Source organism: Mastomys coucha, unplaced genomic scaffold, assembly GCF_008632895.1.
Source record: "Mastomys coucha isolate ucsf_1 unplaced genomic scaffold, UCSF_Mcou_1 pScaffold11, whole genome shotgun sequence".
Classification (NCBI taxonomy): Eukaryota; Metazoa; Chordata; class Mammalia; order Rodentia; family Muridae; genus Mastomys; species Mastomys coucha.
In genome coordinates this window covers 3,469,331-3,492,069 of record NW_022196893.1, presented here as the reverse complement: position 1 = coordinate 3,492,069, position 22,739 = coordinate 3,469,331, and the positions used below count along the sequence as shown (strand labels likewise).

Below are 22,739 nucleotides of genomic sequence, written 5' to 3'. Positions count from 1 at the left end.
CCCCTCTCCTCTTACTCATCCCTCTTCCCCCCCCTCACACACATGCTCTCTTGCTCACATGGTATCTGTCTCTTTTTCTAGTCTTACTCTGACTCTCTGTCCCTGCCCCCCCCACACGTGTGTGTACATGTGTGGGAGTGTCACAGACTCTCTGATGCTACAGTAGAATCAGGTGTGAACTGGCCCCATGTACCATGTATGTGTGCCACATCACTGGTATTGTGCTCATGACCACTCCAGGTAGCTTCCCCGCTGTGGTCTTTGCTGGCCTGAGGTGCTGCCTTCTTCTGCGTCCTCCATGTGTGCTAACCTCCCCGTCACTCTTCCCCCATGCTCTGACAGTCACCTGCATGCATCTTCTTTTCTCTTTCCATATTCCCAGGTGTTAAAGGCAAATGCTCAATAAGTGTGGGAGGCACAATAATGTTACTGACTCCCAAGATGCATACACTATAATCTCAGAGCCCTTGGCATGCTGCTTCTGTGGGAGACTGGAAATTTTCCAGGTATATGAAATGAAGGATGTTAAGATGCATCAGGAACCACAGATTGTCAAGATGAGCCCAAAGTGACCCTAGGGGCCATTTTCGGGGGGGGGGGGGAGAAGACATAGGGTATGCAAGAGGTATAGGAATGAAAAAACATAGGACTGGACCCTCAACCCAAGAATATAGATGGCTCCTAGAAGCTGCAGAACTAAGAAGGCAAATATTTGCCTAAGGGTATATGGAAGAAATATCACCTCTATGTTCCTTTGCAGACCTCTGGAACCATAAGATGATGATGATGATGATGGTGGTGGTGGTGGTGGTGGTGGTGGTGGTGGTGGTGGTGTGTGTAAGACTTTAAATCATTAAGCTGGTGGTCATTTTTTCATAGCAATAACTAATAGGCAGAGGGTGTGCTATGCATCAGGAGGTAGATAGAGACATCAGGGAGGGCTGCGTGCCTGGCCTCCTGCTCTCACTCAGCTTGGTGCTCTCATTTTCCATCCTAGCAGCTGACTGATGACGTTTAGAGAAGAGATGGCACTTGGTACTACAACAAGGATTTAAAGTGTGAATTTTTGTCATGCTAATGTGCTATCTACTGTTCAAAGCCACCTGGGCTGACATCAATATCTCAAGCCCCCAAAGCCTGGACTTCAGATGTCAGCCATGCCTCTTCTGCTGTTGCTGGCTCTGTGTTTGGTCTGGAGTCTTAATCTTAGGACACAGGAGTGCACACTTGCAGGTGTGTGGATTGCCCACTCCCAGCATGCCCAGGAAGCTGAGGTGAGGTGGGGCTTTTGCTCTCATGCCTCCCCCCATACCCAACCTAGTTTCTTCCTGTTGATGGTCTTTAATCTTCTTCAGATAATACCCTTGTAATGGTATATTCTGTCTGTGCTGCATAGACAGTGGCACAGAAGCTTCTAGAGGCCAAGCTTCCCCCACCCCCAGAATCAGAGAGTTCCTGCCACCTCTAGCCTGGGTCTGCTGGTATAAACTCTTTGGGGTTCCCAGCTCACCTGTCTGCCTGTTGTGATGGATGTTTCCATGGTGTTCGGCACATATGAATGTTGTGGAACAGATTCGATTGTTGGTATGCATAGAAACTGGGTTTTCCTTCTCTCTTTATTTCTTTATTTCTTTATTTATTCCTTCCTTCCTTCCTTCCCCTCTCTCTCTCTCTCTCTCTCTCTCTCTCTCTCTCTCTCTCTCTCTCTCTCTCTCTCTCTCTTTCTTTCTTTCTTTTTTTCCGAGACAGGGTTTCTCTTTGTAGCCCTGGCTGTCCTGGAACTCACTCTGTAGACCAGGCTGGCCTCAAACTCAGAAATCCGCCTGCCTCTGCCTCCCAAGTGCTGGGATTAAAGGCGTGCGCCACCACTGCCCAGCAGAAACGGAGTTTTCTGAACCCAACAGTCTCAGGTGACATATCCTTGTCTTAATTAATAAAGAAGTAATTTTCTGCCCCATAATATGACTTGAACTAGATACGTGGGAACTCCTTGTTATGAGAGGACAGACACATCACTCAGCAGTAACAGAAGCTGAGAGAAGGGGACAGCACGTCCCTTGTAGCAGTTTCCTTATGTAGCTGTTCACTCTTCAGTGTTTACTGAAGCTACCACTCCGGTGCTGTGGACTCAGCAATGTGCGTGAGATGGGTCTCTGTTCCTTTTGCTATACCATGGTAGATTCCATTGCAGGGATGGAAACATCAGGAGGTTGAAGATGCTTAGAAGATGATGGAGGAGCAGGAGTAGTGTACCGCCCCACAGTATAGCACTCATTCAGCACCATCTGGATAGCAGGAGTTTGTGCAGAAGTACCCATGCTGTCTGACAAGTATGGTTTGGCTGTGTGTTCAGAAGTAGGGCTTGTTGGCCAGGTTCAGCTTCAGAGCCTGGGCACTTCCCTTACCTTGCAGCTTTGGGCCTGGCATGGAACCACATGGAGACAACTTTGAGGACATTGGTTAGAGCTCACTCCTATTTCTACTCCTTTTTTGTCTCTAGGTATATATTGCTCATGGCCATCCAGGATATTTTGGGAGGATACAGTGGTTTCTTTACCTGAGAGTGAGACGATGCTTTCTCTCCAGGGCCTCAACTCACTTTGTCCCCTTACCTTCAGTGCTCTGCATGGATGCTCAGTCTTCCATGTGGATAAACACACCTTCTTGCCTCACCACAAAGCCACCCATCCACATCTAACACATAGCCTTGAAGGCTTGGAGCTAGAGAGCAATTCCTTCCTGGGAATCAATTCTCATAAAAGTATTTGAAACCTCAGACCAAGTCCTAGAATCAGGATGCTTATATGTTATTTTTAATATGAAAACAACCAAAATGTCTGACATGTAATAGTTGACTGTTAGATAACTATTAAGACAATTGTGCTTTTACAGAATTTTTAATGTTGGGCTGTGTATTCTCCTAGCTTCTGGGTATTGTAATGGACCTTCTGTTCTGCTGCTGCCTTACTTGTGCCTTGCACTCCCCCCACCCCCAGCAGTAAGTGTCACACATGCCCATAGAGAAGCAGTTCCAAACCTGTGGGTCAAGACCCCTTTGGGGTCCACAAATAATCAAGTCCTACATGTCCACGTGCAAGGGGCTGCATGACATAGTTCCTGCCCCTAGAACAGAGCTAGCACGGTGTGGGCCCCCATAAATGTTAACAGTTGCTAGGCATAAGACTTGTTTGTATATTTTATGTTCCTCTTTCTGGGACTGTCCTCTCTGCCAAGGTTAGTGACTCCATAATAATCAGTGACAGCATGAGTCCAGGAGGTGAGGATATGTCTAATGTCCTTAGCAAAATGGTAAATGCTGTGAGCTTTAGAATAGCACTTAAGGCTGTGGGAAAGAACTCTGAAAACATGAGTTCAAGAATATATAATTTCTCAACTATGTAAAATATAAGGATATAATATAAATGGTATGAGGAGCTTCATGGACCTAACAGAACAAAGGCAGCCAGGTTGTCAGAAAGATACAAAGACAGGCGGATTCCTGAGTTTAAGATCAGCCTGGGACAGGTGAATTTAGGTCCAGACATGGTAGGAATGGTAATCTCAGGACAGGATCCCACCCAGCTAGCTTATTGTCTGTGCTTACAAAGGCCAAGAGATCTCTGAATTCATTTGAAATGTTTAAAAAAATATACTTGCTGTCCTTTTCTAGGAATCAAGGGGCTAAGGATGCTGATTCATGGGATAGTCAAAAGGGTACCTGGAGTAAATGACTGAATTGATATATAAATAAAAGACTGGGCTTTGGTCTGCAAGAGAGAGCTACCCAGAGATAACTGCTTGGAGAGTGAACACAGCTCTTATAGATTTTTTTTTTCTAGCAGCTTTTCTGACTTTGGTCAGAAAACCAATGAGCTATCCAGAGAGTTCTGAGAGTTTGTTTCTAGCATGAGAAAGCTGTCTTTAGCAAAGAGCTGTCTCAAGCAGAAAGCTGTCTGGAGCAGACTGCAGAGCCAAGAGGTATCTACAGAGCTTTTTGGAAAGCCATCTTAAGCAGAACACATGACTATCAGTTTGTACCCATGAGTGACTTCAAGTCATTTCTTTTGTCACTTCCAAATACCTTGTCAGGAACCCCTCTCCAAGCCAAAGCTGGTCCTTGGCAACAAATAAGATATTTACATTATGATTCATAGCAGCAGCAAAATTATAGTTATGAAGTAGCAATGAAATAATTTTATGGTTACAACAACATGAAGAACTATATTAAAGGATTGTAGCATTTTGGAAGATTGAGAACCACTGCCACAGAGCACGAGGGAACTACCATTTGTTTCTCAGAATTGGGACCACAGGGGAGCATCAACATCAAGACCCAGTTTAGGGCTCAGCTTTGAACATAAATGTCCACAGCTTAATACATGGAATAGAAGGGATACAAAATGACATTTGAAATAAGATGCCAGCATCATAAAAATTAACTGACATGAATTATGCATGTGCCTGTGTATGTGACTGGAAATATGTAAGACTGCAGCTGGGGGCGGAGGATGTTATCACAGGTAATAGTTTTCTTTAGAGTTTTCAAGTGTGTATATGACACAGGAGGCTTTATTGCTTGACAGGGATACAAGTTATATTGTGTTACCAAGCTATGTTTAGTTTTCAAAGTACTACTGTGGTCCTTTACCCATCATCATGGTCTGGGGTATATTTGGGTTTGCTTGTTTTGTATGGGAAAGATTTGAGCATAACTCTTGTTCATTTCAACTTGGTTTTCACCAACATCCAAGGTACCTTTAGTGTCTCTGGGAACACTCATTGGGTAGCTAGAACTCTGGATCCTTTGGACATGAGAATTGCAGAGCACATTGTGGGGCTTAGAGTGAACTCAAACCTGTGCCGAGAAGCTCATCGGAAGGAGCCTGCTACTGAAGTAACTTGTACTCCCATGCTGGCCATCTTGTGTTTTGGGTGAGCTTGTTCACCATGACAACTTTGGATTCTTCACTCAGCCAAGTCTTCTCAGAGCTGAGCTACTCTCAGCTCCCCAGAGCAAGCCTTAGGGTGTCTGGAACTGGCTGCACCGGGCATGGTCGTTTATGGGGTTCCTCTTGCCACTAGCATTACACTGGATAGCTCTACTTACTTACTTACCTACCTACCTACCTACCTACCTACCTACCTACCTACCTACCTACCTACATACTTACTTACTTAATTTTTTGAGGTAAGGTTTCATAATGTATCGCAGGCTGGCCTAGAACTCTTGCAAATTCTACTATCTGAGCCTCCCAGTGTTAATATTATAATGTCAGCTGTCTGTATGCAGTCTGCATCAGCTGGTGAGCACTCTGCCTTGCTTCTCTCTCCTCCTGGTGTCCCATCACACCATCCTGCAGGGCACTTTTACTTCTGCTGTCCTGCTCAACGTTATTCCTAAGTTTAGTTCCCATGTGTGGGGAAATCCTGCTAATTCAGGTTACAGTCTACCATATCCAGGTAGCTCCTCTGAGTTCGGTGCAAAGTGGAGGACCCCCTTTACCATCAGGGCTTGCCCTTCACTGACATTGTCTTGGGAGCTCGAGACCCCCACCTTCTACCTGTAGAATATCAACATTATAGATTCAACTTCCTTTTTCAGGATGAGAGTCTGTCCAGCAAGCACCTGGATTCCTGGAATACCTTTCCATGCAAATGAGGCATTCTTCAGTACCCTAAACTTTAGCCAATGATTCAAGTCCTAGAAATTCCTAATCCCTGTCATCTCATTTTTTCCCTGATATCTACTAGGTCCCAGAAGTCACTGTGAAGTGTCTCTTCTGGTGTCCTCCACCTAGCTTGACTCCAAGGTTGGTATTTTCTCTGAAACACACCCCATCTCTTTTTGTTTGCATTTGTATGAGAACAGGGCTAAGTCCCATGCTAGACCATAGAAAGTGGCGTGCTCTCTAGTGGGTAAATCTTTGGAGATTACCTCTTGAGGTTCAGCATTAGCTCTTCTGCCCTCTACCTCCACCCCAGAACAGTCAGTTTCCCCAGGGTACCTCAGTCCCAGAGGCCCCAAAGACAGTTTATTTCCCTGTGTCCTTGATCATGGCACCTTCTGTAACATGCTGTTTCCATGGCAACTTCCACAGCCAAGGCTGGTCCAAGTTTCTGTGGACAAGAGCAGTTGTTGCTATTGGGACTAATTAGAGTTAAGTTATTTTAGTTCCCATGAGGAAAATCTACTGTCTTTGGAATATCACAGGGTAAGCATTAGCTTTGAAGTATAAAGTGCTTCATGCACGAGTTTGCCCTCTTCTTTCCAAAGCAGTGCCACACTTCAGAAGGTTTTTTTGTCCACTCAGTTTTTCATCCTTTCTCCATCAGCTCTTGGAGCCCCACACAGCCTCTTTGGACTAATTAGAAGAGTTGTTGGGTCTTTTCCCAGTGAATTGTCATTCCTTCTGAGCTGGCCCAAGGTGCTCTCTTCCAGGGTGGACAGAGGAAGATAGAAGGTATGTGTTCAGTTAAGGACTTTCAGTGAGACTGTGCAGAGCCAACTACACAGGGACTGGTTCTAATGCCAAGGCCATCAAGGGGACTGTGCCCATGTATGAGGCTCCTAAAGATTTGGCCATCACGTTTGTTTGTTTGTTTTGTTTTGCTTTTTTTCAGTTTCTAAGATGTTGGGAATCACACCATGGTACCTCATGCTTCTGCTCCAGTCCTGTGCCTGGTAGCCAAGGTTAGGTGGGCTTGAATGAGATCTAAGATTCCATCTTTAGGATGGCTATAGACGGTCTGATTTCTTCATTGCTATTCTTATGGCCTTGGGGAGAGGTAATCTCTCTTGAGGCATACAATCCCCTACCCTGTTCAGACCATCTGAAAGGCTCAGGACAGTTAGCTTTCTGTGGCCAGTTTTCCTGTGGCGAAGTTTTGGCCACCAATGTTTTTTGTTGTTGTTTGCTTGTTTCTTTGTTTATTTTTATCTCTACTATCTGTATGACTAGTTCTATAATAAAAAAGATTTGAATGTGTATCATATATGAAACTCCAGAATCCTATGCTTATAGTCCTTCTATTTGTGAAATCATTTGTCTAAATCACGCACATGCCAAGTTACCAAACTAATTTAAGAAAACTATCATATTAAACTGACAAGATATGTTGGTGGATCTAAATTGCTGGTAGACTGGTGAATGGAAAGCAATGCCTGCAGAACCGGTCCCTTTAATTTTGTGTGTCAATGTACAGTGACACAATATAGAGCCTAGACATTTGTCTTTGCTCACAATCAGGGGAATCCCCCTCCCCTCTATGTGCCATGATGCCATTCCCATACAAAGTGGGGTGAACATGTTCCACTTTTTTTCCTCTGCCTTGTATTTATTTTCCATCAGTAAATTTGTATATTATGCAGCTGTTCATTTCCTGTGTTTTATCTCCCTCTATTCCAAGAGCAGCATTTTTTAATTTTGATGAAGTGAGTTTATCAGTTTCAGATTTATGAGTCACATGTTTGGTTTTGATCCTCAGAAATTTTTGTTGAACCTAGGGATGTCAACAGATACTCTCTTGTTTTCTTTGTTAGGTTTTATAGCTTTGGGTTTTGCTTGTAGCTCTATAGTACATTTCGAGTTGATGGTTATACAGGTGCAAGGTGAAGTTTTAAGTTCATTGTTTTTGTGTCAAGATAACCATTTGCCCTTACAAGTTCTTTGCCTCTCATTCAGGGAACTCATCACTGCCCTGGACCCTGTTTAGAGATGGTCATATCAGCAACCTGGACTAGGATTGGATTCATGTCTAGTCTGGCTCCTTAATGCGCTCTCTCTCTCTCTCTCTCTCTCTCTCTCTCTCTCCCTCTCCTTCCATATACTTTATTTATTAAACTTTTTTTCTATTTTTTGAGACCCCATTGTCTTACACAAGCTAGGCAATCTCTGTACAACTGAGCTATACCTCAAACCTTAACAGTCTTTAAAGACACATTCTTTGAGAATTTCATACAATGTGCTTTGATCTTATTAACTCCTCCCTCTAGACTTCTAAAGGCTACCCACCTGTCTTCCCTGCCCACCTAACTGTGTATCTTTTTCTTTTTAAACCCATTAAGTCCAGTTTTGCTGTCTACCTTGAAATAGGAAGCATGAGAGCACTGTGAAACCTTCAAAAGAGACTACTCCATGGGTAAAAAAAAGGCTTATTGAGAATCAGACTGCCAAGGCTGTCTCTAGGTGGGGGATGAGGTGGTCAGAGAGAAGCAAGTAATGGAAAAGCAAGTAGATTTTCCATAACAGTCAGCAGGGTGGGGGGTCTTTGCTCTGATGCAGGCTGTTCAGAAAATACCCAGGAACTAGATGCCCTTGCTTGAGGTAGCTGCCTTTTGGGGATGGATTAAGGCATTAAAGGAGGTCCTGGTAAACAGAAGTTTGTCTTATTGAGATTTGCCCGAGGATTGCTGGATTTACCGAATAATAATCCTGTTTACCATATCAGAGTCCTTTTGTTACCAGCACAGCCATTTGGGTGTCTGGGTAGGGGATGGGAGGGTGGAGGTGAGGGGTGGGGTGGGGAGAGCACTTTGGACCTAGCACATGCATTCTTTTCCTTTAGAGATATGTGGTTCCACTCAGAGATAAAAAAGGGTCTATACTTTTAAAGAAAACTGACTTTCCTTCTCCTAGAAGCCACTAGTTGCCAATAGCTCCTGAGCTAGGGCTGGGACTTTGTGTCTACCTCTCCCCTCCATGCTGGGACTTGATCCGCCTTGGACTTGCTCAGGTCTTGTTCATGTTATCCCAACTACTGTGAGTTCATATGTGCAGCTGTCCTGTCGTGTCCAGAAGGCAATGTTCTTGTGTCACCTGCCACTTCTGACTCTCCCACTCTTTCTCTTCCCTCTTCTGTCATGACCCCTGAGCCTTGGAAGGAGATGGGTGTGATGTAGATGTCCCATTTAGGATTGAGTGTTCTGCAGTCTCATAGTCTCTACCCTTTGGCCAGTTGTGGGTCTCTGCTAATCACCATCTGCTGCAAATAGACTCTTTTTTGATGAGGGTTGAGGGATCCAATAATGCATGGTGTAACCACAAGTCATTAGGAGTCAGTTTCGAAGAGTGGGCTAATAATAGAATGCATCAGTGTGTGTTGTGACAGCCAGTTAGAGAACAAAGGTGTTACACACATGCAGGGTGTGTCACCCAGAACATGGTTTGTGTCCTGACAGCCTCCACCATCCTCAGGTGATCCTCAGCTTACTGCAGAACCCCAGCCTGTCCCCTGCTGTCCACCATCCTCAGGTGATCCTCAGCTTACTGTAGAACCCTGGCCTGTCCCCTGCTGTCCTGCCTTGCCTTTCTCTTTCTCCTTCTTAAACACAAGCACCTAGACTTCACATCATAGCATCTTCCCATCCTCTTGTTCTGTTTGCTGAACTCCCTGTACTCTCTTTTTCCTTTGTCTGACACACTTTGCTCCCAGCAGCAGGAGAGAGAGCCACTATAAGCAGTAATCTAGGGTCTCATGAGCTCTCACCATCTCAGGACCTCTTTGGAGCATTCATACTTTGTGCTTCTAGAAGAATCTAGAGAATTAGCCTTGGCCCTCTGGTTACAGATCCAGGTCCTGGCAGTGACTTCCTGACTTTTAATGTCTCAATTGAGGTGGGTCACTCAAGCGTGAGTCTGATTCTTCCTTAGTAATAATAACAGAAAGAAGAGATTCTTGAGATCATTGTGAGGACAATATGTCACTGGAAATAAAAGCCACTTAGAGAATGACAGGTGCACAGTACCACTGCTCACTGTTAACTCATTCTAAAGGTAACATGGGTCAGGACATTAGCCACAGAGAGCAGAGAGCCAGCTGTTGCAAGGCTGAATGTGTTAACAGTCAGAGCAAGCCAATATCTCAGATCTTAAGCTCAAAGAGATGCTTCATTTTTTCCTTTTTACTGCCCAGAAAAGAAAGAAAGAAATTAAGAAATCAAGAAAGAAGAAAGGTAATATGAACCAACCAGTACCCCCAGAGCTCCCAGGGACTAAACCACCAACCAAAGAGTACACATGGTGGGACCCATGGTTCTAGCCGCATATGCAGCAGAGAATGGCCTTGTAGGTCATCAATGGGAGGAGAGAGGCCCTTGGTCCTATGAAGGCTCTATGCCCCAGTGTAGGGGAATGCCAGGGCCGAGAAATAGGAGTGCGTGGGTTGGTGAGCAGGAGGTGGGGGGAGGGGATGGGTTTTTGGAGGGGAAACCAGGAAAGGGGAAAACATTTGAAATGTAAATAAAGAAAAAATATGTGTATACACACATACACACACACACACACACATACATATTAAGAAAAAGAAGAAGGGAGGAAGGAAGAAAGAGAGGAGAATAGGACACTTATCACAAGCTTGATGGGCATGTAGTTGAAGCATCCAGTTTGGGTTCAGAGTCCTCCTCCTAACTGGTGCTAGTGCATTGCCTTCAAGGGCATTTATTGTCTCTGGCCCTTCCTGCTAATTTCTCTGCTTTCCAGCTGCCTTGAGGACCATTCTGCCTTCCCATCATGATGTCCTGTCTCACCACAGGCCCAGAAGTGATAGAACCAGCTCACCATGGCCAGAATAAGCCGTTCATCCTTCATATGGCTTGCCTGTGTTTCACTGTGTTTCAATTTCAGTGACTCTTCAGTAAAAATGCCCTGAGCTTTTAGCATGGTTTTGAGCCCTTCCATCCAGTCAAGGCCCTCCGTGCAGATGAGAAACAAGAGTGGATTTGGAGCTAGGAACCACACAGTGGCAGAGCCATGGTCTATATTTGCATTCCCCTAGTCACTGCAGGCTTAAGGAGATTATCACCAGAGCTAAGTGCCCTGCCAAGAATTGGGCATTCAACTCCAGGCTTAGTGCCCACCATTCCCAGGACTGTCAATCTAGTGATATCAGCAGAAGAGGTGCCAGAAGAGGTTTATGAGCTAGGTAAAGGATGGAGGATATGAAGGGGGTGGGGCATTGTAGTAGCAGCAGTGACAGCTGCTCGCCATTAGCCTCCTATGTTGTCTTTGTCTTTAAGCCTCTTTGAGTTATTTTTTCATTGTTGGGGAAGCTGAGCTGACAAGAGAAAACAGGTACCCTCCGCTGGGCTGGCTTATGTTCTAGTCACTGGGACGTGGTTCAAAGACCTTCCAGTGGAGACAGAGCTACAGCAACTGTGCTACTGACCAAGGAACTTGCCTTTGTTTCTGCATGTCCTTCTGTCCTGTTCTGGGAGGAGTGAGGACTGTCCTCCTAGTTCTTAAGATGAAGCTGAACTCTGAGAGGTGGTGTCCCTGGCTTCAAGCCTCAAGTGAGCGTGTGGCACTGAGGATGTGCAGCTCTGGGTCTGGCTGCCTCCGGGGTATGAAGGGAGGATGCTATGGTAATCCAGAGACCTCTTTTCAGCAGGCTGACTGTTTGTACACCATGAAGAGAAGGTACATTGGGACAGGCATGGGGCGTGTCTGCAGCCCCCTTAGATCTTTCTGGCTTGTGTTGATTGTTCCTTTTGTTTCTGGCCCTCTGGAGGCCAGCCAGTGGTGGTGCCTCATCAATACTCCGCCTACCTGCACCACAAGCACTGGAGTAAACTCTTGTCCTGCTGAAGTTTAGACCTTAGCCCCAGCCAATCATCGATGGCCCTCTTCATAGGAAGCCAGGTCTGCCCAGTGGCAGCTTTGATTGTAGTCTTAGATCCCCAGGTCATGAGGCCAGCAGTGCCATTGTTGTAGTCAGGGTTCTGTTGCTGTGAAGAAACACTGTGACCACAGCAAAGCTTATGAAGGAAAACATTTAGTTGGGGCTGGCTTATTGTTTCAGCGGTTTAGTCTTTTTTCATGATGGGGAACATGATGGTGTGTAGGTAGACCTGGTGCTAGGGAGGTAGCTGAGGGTTCTGTATACAGATCTGCAAGTATCAGGTAGAAAGAAGAGACCCTGGGCCTGGCTTGAGCATTTGAATGTGAAAGCCCACCCCCAGTGACATACTTTCCCTAACAGGGCCACACCCATCACAACAAAACAACTCCTCATCCCTGTGAAGTAGCACCAATCCCTTGTGACCCAGCATTCAAATCTGTGATCTGGTGGGGGCCCATTCTTATTCAAACTACCACAGCCAAGTTGATGGATTTACTGCCAATAGATTCGTATTCCACTTCTTGTCCAATCCAGAAAGTGCCTCCACGCTGTACTTCACAAAGGATAGTATGTTCCCCCATGCAGTTGTCTTTATTCTAGTGATTGCTGTTACAGTATTGTTTGATGATAATAAAAGTCATTGCATTAAGTAGATTCAGCTAGAACCTGGAGAGGGTTCCACAGGGATCTTCTGCTGCCCAAAATTTGGCTGCTGGGCTTTTATTGGACATGGTGCTCTTTGTCCTGGTAAAATAAACATTTTCTGAGTCAATCTCCTCCTTTCTTGAATGACCACATGGACCATTGTGTAGCATGTGGTTGTATGTTGGATGTCTGTTGAAGAAAATAGGAAATTATAATAGATGGATAGAAGGTCAATAACCATCTCTTTTATTTTTAAAGAGTAGCCTTCTCCATCTGGACATACTTAGCATGTTACACTCCACACCATTTACAGGGCACAACTCATTGGTTCCAGTGTGTTCACACAAAGGCTTTAAACCACGGTTACATCAATTTTGACTTTCACCCCGCCTCCACAAAGAGTCTTGTCAGTGGCCTCTCTCTTCTCCTAATCCTTCTAGCTGCAGCAGTCATTGATCTACTTTTAGTCCTTATAAATTTGCCCTCTCTGGACATTCCTGACAAATGGGCTCAACTGATGCTTGGCGCTTTGTGACCAGCCTCTTTCTTCAGAACATTGGCTATGGGGCTTCTCATGTATCATTAGCCTTTCTGTCCCTTTAATTACTAACGAGTGACACTGTGGAGCTATGGCGTGCTTCACCTGCCAGTTTATCAGTTGATAGACAGTGAGTCCGTGTCCCCCTTTGGTCTGTTATAGATGATGTTGCTGGGAGTGTTTACACACAGGCCTTGGATAGAGAAGTCTTCATTTCTCTTGAGAATATAGCTAGGAATGAAATTGCTGTACTATATGTAATTCTGTGTTTAGCTTTTAAAATTCCTTCCTGAATCAGCTTTGGGGATTTTATACCATCACCACCACTACCCTATCCCTTGAGAATGTGTTGATTTTTATTTAAAGTTTAAAAGTTCATTGGTAGAAATGCATTCATAATATTCTCTTTCCTTGTTCCTGTCTTGGCATTGTAAGGAGATAAGGTTTAATATTCTCATCTGCACCTTCTCGCTCTTCTCCCCTTGATCATTCTCCATGGCCTTTTGTATTTTAATGAGTTTGATATTACCTTTTTAATACCACAGTGATCAGGCCTAGCTGTCAAGCTCCTTCCTCTCCATATCAGGAGGAGCAAAGAACAGAGCCTCTTGTACTGGCTCCCCATGGCCAGGGAATCTGGGAGAGTGGACTTGGAGCTCTCAAAGAGAGTTTTGTCTTTGAACCAGAGAGCAGCAGAAGGGCAGCTGCACTGTGAGGGAAACGGGCAAGTGGCATTTGGAGACCCCAGATAGCCTGGTTGAGCCACACTGTCTTTCTTGATACTTTCACACAGGGACATAGGCAGCATGCATGACAAGAGACTGAGGCTTGGAGCCATTAAATAATTCCCCCAAAGTCATGCAGCTACCATGGGCAGAACTCTACTAGAGTCCCAGTCTGTTTAACTCAAGTGCCTATACGCTACAGAACCTCCTTGTACTGTGTTTTGATTATGAAGGGTTTAAGGGATATAGCTGAGCTTTACTCTATTTGCAAGAAAGACAAAAATAGAACCTATTTAAAGTAAGAAGCATTGTACACACACACACACACACACACACACACACACACACACACACCCTTTCTCCTTCATCTCGTCTTACTAGTTTGCCCTGTGCTCTGTTCTTTCCCTCTATTAAGGGTTGTCCCATTTTGGAATGGAGCCTGGTATCCTATAAACACAAGGAGAGCCCCTTAGTTCCATTGCAGCTTTAGAACATCTACTGAAAGTAAAGATGTGCAGTTCGCATCTGACATTCTCCAGGTGCTATAATTTCACTCTTGCGCTTCCCCGTTTTGCTACAAAACGAGATACCTGACTTGTCTGTGAATCTCCTAGAAGCCCTGAACGTGGACCATAAACTCATTTCCTCCCTCATGGAGGTGTACAAACCCTTCTCTTCCTGAATAGGCTCACTCACTCTTCCTGCTCTCCTCTCCCCTCCTGTCCCCCACCCTCCTTCCCTTTCTCCCTCCCCGCCTCAGCCCCACTGCTGAAGTGTATCCTCCAACCAGGAGGATCAGTTAAATGAGCCCACAGCCCTGCTGTGAGGTAGCCCAGGAGTCTCTGTAAGCACCTGCTGTGCAGCAGGAGGATGCAGGGGTCCTCATTTCAATGGATGTGAGGCCAGGGGTGCAGATAACTGCACATCTCTCTGCTCATGGCTTTGTGGAGAAGGCTCTCTGGGTAACCATGGAGCTGTCACTGGCCTCGCTGGGCTATAGCCCCATCTCAGTACCCTGCCAGCATCTTCAGTCCTCCAGCTGGGTGCTCCCTCTTTGCAGAGGGAGCAGGTACAGTCTAGCTGGGTCTATGATTCGTTCTCTTTTAATTCTTAAGTCGCTCCCCATCTCGTTATGGTGTTTCTCTTCCTTCCATCTGGCACTCTGAGACTTTCACAGTATGAAATTTAAAATGAAGATGATGAAGGTGATAATATTGGTCAAAAGAGAACACAGGAAGAACAAAACCCTGCACAATTAACAGAAACTTTGGTTTCCTCCCTGTTTATCTGTCCAGTCACTTGTGTCAGTAGCCACAGCCGTGGCTGAGGGGATGTGTTAAGAGCTGGAGCATCGGAGCTGCTGTGGAGGAATGGGATGTACCTGGGTGCTGGTTACAAAGTCCCTCTCAGGAGCATTGGCAGGTAGGAGGTGCATAAAGGACGTTATGCCAACTAACTGATTAAGCAGAGACTCTCAAGCGTGTGGCCAGCAGGCCCAGTCCAGCTCAGATAAACCTGTCACTTAAAACATACAGGAAGTTTCAGGCTCAATCTGGCCTCTCCTTTTCTAGGAACACCAGAAGCCGTGTCCAGGTGTGTTGCATACCATGTACTCTCTAGTTGAAAGGAAGTTGGGTCAAGGGATCATGTCTGGACCCCTGGAGCCTACCCCTTGGCAAGTCTGGTCTCTGGGACCAACAGAGCATTTTTGTTGCTGCCTTGAGCTTGGATATTTCCTTTCAATTCTAGGATTTATGAGTTTAAAGCCCCTGGGTGACACTGGGTATTAAACTGTGGCTAGGTCTGGTCATGCTGTTCTGATCAGTGCCTTCTGTGAGTGAGCATGTGCCCACCTGATCTGTGGGGGGCACAGAGGCCCAGCGGATGAGGTGACAGGATTGAGGGATACAAGATGCACCTCAACCAGAGAGCAACCTACCTCCTGTCCTCTTCCCAACAGTGGCTCCAGGGTGGATCCAGGTGGGCAGAGCAGAACCTACCCTGCCAACAGCGCAGTGGGCAAAGGGAGCCTCTGGGTTGATTGAGCAGTCCTCGCCCTTCACGGTGGAGCCTGCCAGACCCCTCTTGGGTTCTATGATCCTTCCTCTTGTTTCCTTTTCTGAGTCCAGCACTTGCCCCGTGCACCTCTGACTAGGCTGCCCTGCCTGCCTCTTCAGGCCCAGCTAAGGAGCAACCCCTTCTAGGGCCCTCCATGGCCTCATTCTGAACTTTTGTCTATTCTCAAGGTTGGACGGGCTAGAAAATATAGTCTCTCTCAGAGTCTGGAGGGACACTGTGGGCCTCTGTGTCTACTTGCCTGGCTGCCTGCATGCCTCTCTTGTTGCCCGTTCGTGTCTGCCCACTTCCATGTCTGTTTCTATTTCTTCCTTGTTATTTGAGTGCAAAACAGTGTTTTCTTCCACTCTTGTCTCCCAGCCCCTCTCAGAGATGCTGAAGGACAGGGTCACTCTTGAGAGGTAGCAAAGGCAGGGGCAGGGACCTGCAATGCCTTCCTTATTCAGCCATCCCCTTCTGCCTTCAGAATATGACTTGGGATAATTCTGCATGGCTGGAGGAATGGTACAGGGAGAGGCTTTCACTCAAAAGCCTGCCTTCTCAAACCACCCCTGTGCTGCCTTGTTTCTCTCTGGGTTTCCTTATAGGGAGCGCTGGGTTGACAGGAGACAGGAGGTGCTGTGTGGCCAAGACCCCCTAAGACTAGCTAGCCCGAATAAGGTGGAAGAAACAACTGTCTTTTTTTTTCTTAATCTTATTTTCTTTTTTCTTTTTGCCTTTTGTTTAAAGTTAGGAAACCATGCTTGTCCCTACTTGTCATCTTCATAGTTCTGGGGACTCTGATATAAACACATCCTAACAGCTTGGCCTTTCCAATAGTAAGCTGGACTGCTAGAGGACTTTTCTGGTTGAATCAGTCTCTCACACGCTTGACTCTTCTGTTTTCAACCTCCAAAGGTGCACACCAGCCCAGGAAGTGGGTCCTTCTTACTCCAAGTGTCCCTAACACGATTTTCACCTTGTCTGTCTATGGAGTTTCGTCTGGCACCGGAGGGAACAGAAGGGCCTCCGTGGTAGCTACACAGGAATGGCCTTGTCAAGTGCTAGTCAAAGAAAGCTTCATCACCCACGCTTAACTCGATTAGAAGCTGTGGTGGCACCAGTAATAATACGTGACATTTATGTGAACATTTCCACTTCACACTGCGCTGGCCCAATGTTTTCATCCGTTGCCCTGCCTGTCTGTCGGGAGCTGTTCCAGACCGCTGTTGTTTTAATCCTTTTCCTTCCCAACATTGTCTCCCTACTTCCAGGGTATGTGGTGTGGGGCATTGTTTGCTCTAGTGATTCTCCTGTTGCTTTTGCCAGTTCCAGTCTGTCCCCTCTACCCCATCCCTATAGGCACAGGCCTGGCCACTGAGTCTCATCTTAATGCAGCTCCTGGCCAACCACCCTGGAATGACATTGCCTTTCTTCTTGTGACAGTATCCCCTAACCTCTGCAGAAATAGCATGTGTTCATTTTAGAAAGATAAGGAAAAGTAACTTTTAAATCACACTCAATCCCACTGCCAAGAGTCATGTTATCCTTCTCCAGACTCATATCGTATTGATATCTGCGTCTAAAGCATTTGGTTTATGCAAAGTGGTTTGGATTTGCTCTTTGGCAGCTACTGCTTGCTCCCCAGCATCTGACAAGAACTTTCTTGTCATTCTTCAGGAGCATGACTCTCCATGGCTTCCCAAGATGTGGTAGGTGGAGAGAGGTGGGCAAGCAGGCCCTTGCTGGGGTGTGGTGGAGGCATGATCTGGACTCTCCTCCCTTCTTGCCAACCTTCACCTGGTGACTCACCTTATTTGAAGTGCTCCATCATCCTATGCCCACTCCATGCTCATGCTTAGATGGGGACCATTAACCTCAGAGCCATGGCTCAGGTCACACTTCAGCTGCCTGCTGTACCTACAGAGATGCAGCCCTGTCTAGGTGAATGCTGACTTTTAAAAGCCTAGGTCCAAAGGCCCATGGAGCTGGCCCAGAGTGTGTGCTCCCAGCAGCAGAAGAGGTCCCTTCTCTGGTCTAGAAGATGGGCCTGACCATTTGTCCTGCCTTGGATTTACTCAGTGGTAAAGGTAGCTTCCTGTGGGGGAAAGAATTAAAGAGAATTGCTGAGTGTCTTAAAATGATGACTCAGACTGGGGCTGATGTTAAGTGAAGGACATAAGGCTGTGAGTATTGCTCAGAGTGCTGGAGACCAGTCAGCAGCACAAGGTCCTAGAGAGACCTGAGAGTGGCATCAGGGGGTCTAGGTTGCCAGTGTCTGTGAAAATTGGCATGAGTTGGCACTGACTGTTTCTCATGATTGCCACCATTGTTCATTGGTAGAAACGGCTGCAAGCAGCTTGCTCATCTGTACACACTTCTGCTCTCTTGCAATTGCTTGTTTCTCTCTGATTCCCTCTCCTCTGCTCTCCCTTCTTTTCCTCCCCTTTTTTCTTTCTCCCTTCCCCCTCACTGAACTTGAAGGCAAGGGATTCAGTCACATTTACCTAAAATATTGGCTGTTGGTATGTATACATCTTATTGAATGAGTCATTGCAGGCAACAACACAGCTTAATCCATTTTGGGTTTTAGGATAGTTTTCAGAAGTGATTTCTGATCAGTATAACTTCTCATGAAGGTTTCTAGAATTTACTACCAGCTAAGGTTGGGAAAATGTGGGTATAAAGCCATTATGATAAAATCAGGTACATTTACAAAAACAGTAATGGCACTTCTTATCCATGACCAGGCAGAGGCAAATGTCTTCTGTAATCCATTCCTCATCTTTCCAATGCACAACTTCCCTGTATGCTGTCACCGATACCAGGGTATGAGTAAGCCAGAGTTCAGGTGGATTATGCATGCAGTTTACATAGACTCATATGACAGAGGGAGGTAGAACTGGATTTTTTTTAATCAGTCCCAAAACAATTGTAGATACCAGTTAGACCTTAGGTTGTATAATCTGATCTCCAAGACCTGTTGCAAGAGGAATAGAAGGCAAAACAAAGGATCAGTGGTGAAGAAACTGACCGGCAAGCAGAAACACCAGAGCCCATGTTTGAGATGAAGTCAGCTTTGATCCTAGGAAGGAAGGGTCTAACCATGCTGGGGGCCATCTAGGAGAAGCCATGAAGAAATCTCACATCACCACTAGAGGTGAATGGGGCATTGTATTTGGGGGTCTAGGTCTGGCCCTGTTGATCCACTGGCAGGGTTCTGCTCTGACCCAGAATACAAGGTGTGAACCTGGCATCTCTGCATTTGTTCAGACCATATGGTGCATAGAGTCATGGGAAGCCAACAGCCTTTTTGCAAGAAAGACACACTCTCACTTGGAAGGGTGGTTCTCAGGACAACTATCACATGGTTTCCTTAAAGATTTACACATATGTGTTCTCACTAGGCCATAATTCTGAAAACATTGGAAAGGATTTTGGTTACAGACTTTCCTGAGTCAGAACAAATGGGCCAGGTAGGCCCAGGGCCTGGTACAACCCAGAGCACCTCTTCATAGATGTGCACCCAAGAAATTGCCTGACAACAGGACAGACTCAGACTAGTCAGGAAGTGTGGGGTAAGAATGGGGTCCCATGTTTAGCCCAGGTCTTGGGCCACTTGGCGAGGTGGGTGTGAGAAATTTGACTGTGCACACCCCCATGGTAGCCACTGGGTGAGCATTGGGCTATGAGAAGCTGCAAGATCCTGCTCTGGGGATGAGGAAGACGCAGTCTAGAGTCCCTTCAGACCTGCCAGACACCACTGGGTGCCACAGAAGAGCTGGTTCTGGGGTCCCTGGGCTGCATGGAGGCCAGGGATGTCAGATTCTCAGTCTTGGACACCTCTGACACTGCTGGATGTCGCGGAAGAGCTGTAAACAGAGTGGGGATCCACAGGTGGATTCTGGCCCAGGGCCAAAGGGAAAAGGGCAGGGGGAGAGAGCTCTGGCTGGGTCCCACAGGGAAGAGAGTCTTTGGCTTGGTCAGTGGGCTGCTTGGCTTGGTGGAGGAGGCTGTGGCTAGGATGCAGGGAGGCCTAAGTGGGAGATTAGACATGGCTCATTAGGGGAAGACCTATTCTATTGCTGCAGCATGGTGGATCCCCATGAGAAGAGGCAGTCCATGGTTTTAAGACATTTATTGTAGAAAGGCAGAGAGAGGGAGAGAGTAGAGAAGTAGAGGCTGGCCATGGCCAAGTGGAGAGAGGGGAGAAGGGAGGGGGAGCGGGAGAGCAAGAGGGTAAGAGCGTAAGAAAGTAGGAGAGGAGGGGACAAGGAGCTCCTTTTATAGTGGGCAGGGCCTACCTGGCTGTTGTCAGGTAACTGAGGGGAAGAGCATACCTGGCTATTGCCAGGTAACTGTGGTGGTGGAGTCCAGACAGAATACCAGGAGCTTAGGATGTTGTCCTACATGACTGATGGCCACACACCTCTCTGCGGGGGTTGGGGAGGGTGTGGGGCTGTGGGAGGCTGTAGCTGTTACAGGAACCAGATGCCCAGAAGGCATGGCCGAAACCTGCTGTTCCTTAGGGTCATGATTTCAAGGTCTGTGCTTGACTAGGGACCTAGTCAGGCTGCCTGTGTACAGCTTACTACCCCACAAGGAAGAACCAACCCCAGACATCAGCACAGATGCCTAGTGACATGCATGGATGGGCAGCAGAGGGACTAGAGAAATATGGCTCCTGGGTCAGAAGTGGGACATGCTTCTGGAAGGTATAGCATTGTACTAGGTCCCAAGGAGCAAGCCCTTATATTCTGGAGAGGAGGTACAGAGAGTTCCAGGAAAAAAAAAAAACACCTCATAGTTTTTACTAGTTTAAGCTAGGTAACAAGCTGTCCCTAAATGTCAATGAACTAAAGCAGAAATTGCTGTCATTGCACAATACACATAACAAGAGGTTGACCAAGGCTTGAGAACTTTCCTTACATGCCCTTTCCACCCCAAGATCAGTCTGGCTAGCCTTACCTCATCCTAGTGGCACAGTAGAGAAAAATTACTCAAACACACAATGGTCCAACAACATCCAACATAGCAGATGCCCTTCTGCTTGACCAAAGCCATGTCGCTAGGACGTCCTGTCTCAAGGTAGCTATGCTGAGTAAGGTGTGGTAGTATGAAAGGTCCCCTGTATGTATCACAGTCCCATGACTCCTGGGCTGCCCTAGGGGGTCTTCAGAGCTGCATGAGCAGGCTTTCAAAGGGCTGCACTTCTGACTTGGAAGCCTCATGGGCCCCACCACGCTTCTGTACTCTTTGGCCTTTTCCCTCAGTTTGAATTGTGTTGTTTCTCTCCCATGTTGCTGCAATGCTTGACAGATTCTCTGTGAAGAAGGGAAAACCTTCTGCATAAATCATCTCGAGTAGCATTTTCTAATTTGGATCATGGTGAAACAACTCTGGATGATTTTTATTCTTCATTTTCACCATAGTTCTTCTGACAGGCCATCGCGAGCTACTAGAATGTAATCCATCAGAGTCACACATTTTCAGGGTGATATGGGTTTAATCCCTCACCGGGGCAGTCATGTTTCTCTCCCTCTTCTGCAGCACAGAACCTGTAGTGCTTAATGACACTGTAATAAGATAGGACAGTCAGAGTTTCAGTTTTATCATGATGGGCTGGAAAATGACCAGTAGCCATGTTCTTTTCTTTGCCTGGGTCTTCTGTGACTATTTGGACACAGTGCTGTGGTCTTGCCTGTCTCAGTCTTGAGACCCTGTGAAGCACCAAAAGAAAGTACACGTTTGAGACCAAGAGATCATGGGCTCAGACCTGAGCTTTGGCCAACTTTGGAGTGTGCAATTGTTTAAGATGTTCAAAGAGGGAACTGTGCTAGGTGGTCTTCAAGACTCCATGTGGCTATAATATAATGTACTCATTAGGCAGCTGTCTTATGTGTACAAGACTTGCGGAAGGAGCACCATCCATCCTAGGGTACACAGAGAACCCATTGGTCAAACTCTGCCTGAACATTGCCAGTGTTCCTCCCACCCTCCTTCTCCTGTGTAGAATTGGGTTGTCAGTGCTATCTCCTAAGGTGGTTGTGGGGTTTAGAGGCAAATTTAAGACCAGTGAAGTTGCCACCTGATACACACAAGTACTTTATTAATTTTCTCATTCGTTATATTAGAAAACAGCCTGGCAATGTTGAATGAGTCCCCAGCCTCACAACCTCTGGGTATAAAAGAAGTAGGAATGATCTGGAAGCTTCTTTTGATGCCTGCTGGGCAGCCTCGCAGGGCAGCCTAGCAGGTAGCAGGGAAAGAATGGCGGCTTCTGGTGCTTTGTATTTGTGGGGGTCAAGATTACCTTTGCATATTAATCCGCCACCTTTACCTTTTGTCTTTTTAATGTCTTGACTAGAGAAAAAAAGAATTGTGAGCGGTACAGCCATCTCAGTTGAAGGCTACTTTCCTTGTGCCAAGGTACATGCAAAGCAGAAGTTCATTTCCAAGCCTTTGATCTAGTCATTAACTCCCTTGTAATCCTGAACCAACCAGCTATTCTACCTACACCACAGTCTGCAGAATCATTTCCTATACATTTAGCTTTCCTTGCTTTTGCTCTCAGTCCATGTGTCAACTACAGGTTAGCTGTGGCTCTGACCCCACCACTACACAGGCCTGTCCCTTTGTTGCTGACAGAATGGGGAGGAACATGCATGGTCAAGGCTCAAGCGGCCCTTCCCAGTTATCACCTCCTCATCTGTCCCTCTGAGGAATGATACCTTTGAGTGTGGGCCAGCACTCATGATGCTGAGAACTGTGCGTGCTAGAGAAGTTTAGGGAAGTGACTACTGGTCTGTCCTCAGTGTCAGACTTTCACTCGATAGCTTTTTGCGTTGTTCAGTGTGCCACAGAACTAGAGGGACCCTGAGCCATAGGTGGATGGCTACACCTTCTTATAGATGAATATGCCATGCTTTTAGACTCTGGAGGAGATTGAAGAGTCAAAAGCAGAATGGGCTATGTAGGAAGGTAGGGAGAGCAAATCCTGGGAGTTCTGCTTCGCTCTGCCTGCTCAGCCATGGCTTTCCTTCAGCACTCTAGGGCACTGTACAGCCTTGATTAACAACAGCACATCCAGCAATATCCTTACAGCCCTCCATGATAGATGCTTGTAGCAAGGTCCTGAGAACTGGAGGGTCTGTACAGAA

At 46.4% G+C, this 22,739-nt stretch overlaps 1 protein-coding gene and 1 pseudogene across 3 annotated transcripts in view; both read left to right on the top strand.

The window, feature by feature from the left end:
• Trappc9 (trafficking protein particle complex 9) overlaps positions 1 to 22,739 on the top strand; it is a 466,270-nt gene that overhangs the window by 325,717 nt on the left and 117,814 nt on the right. The window lies entirely within an intron of this gene.
• LOC116083154 lies at positions 3,804 to 3,870 on the top strand (annotated as a pseudogene).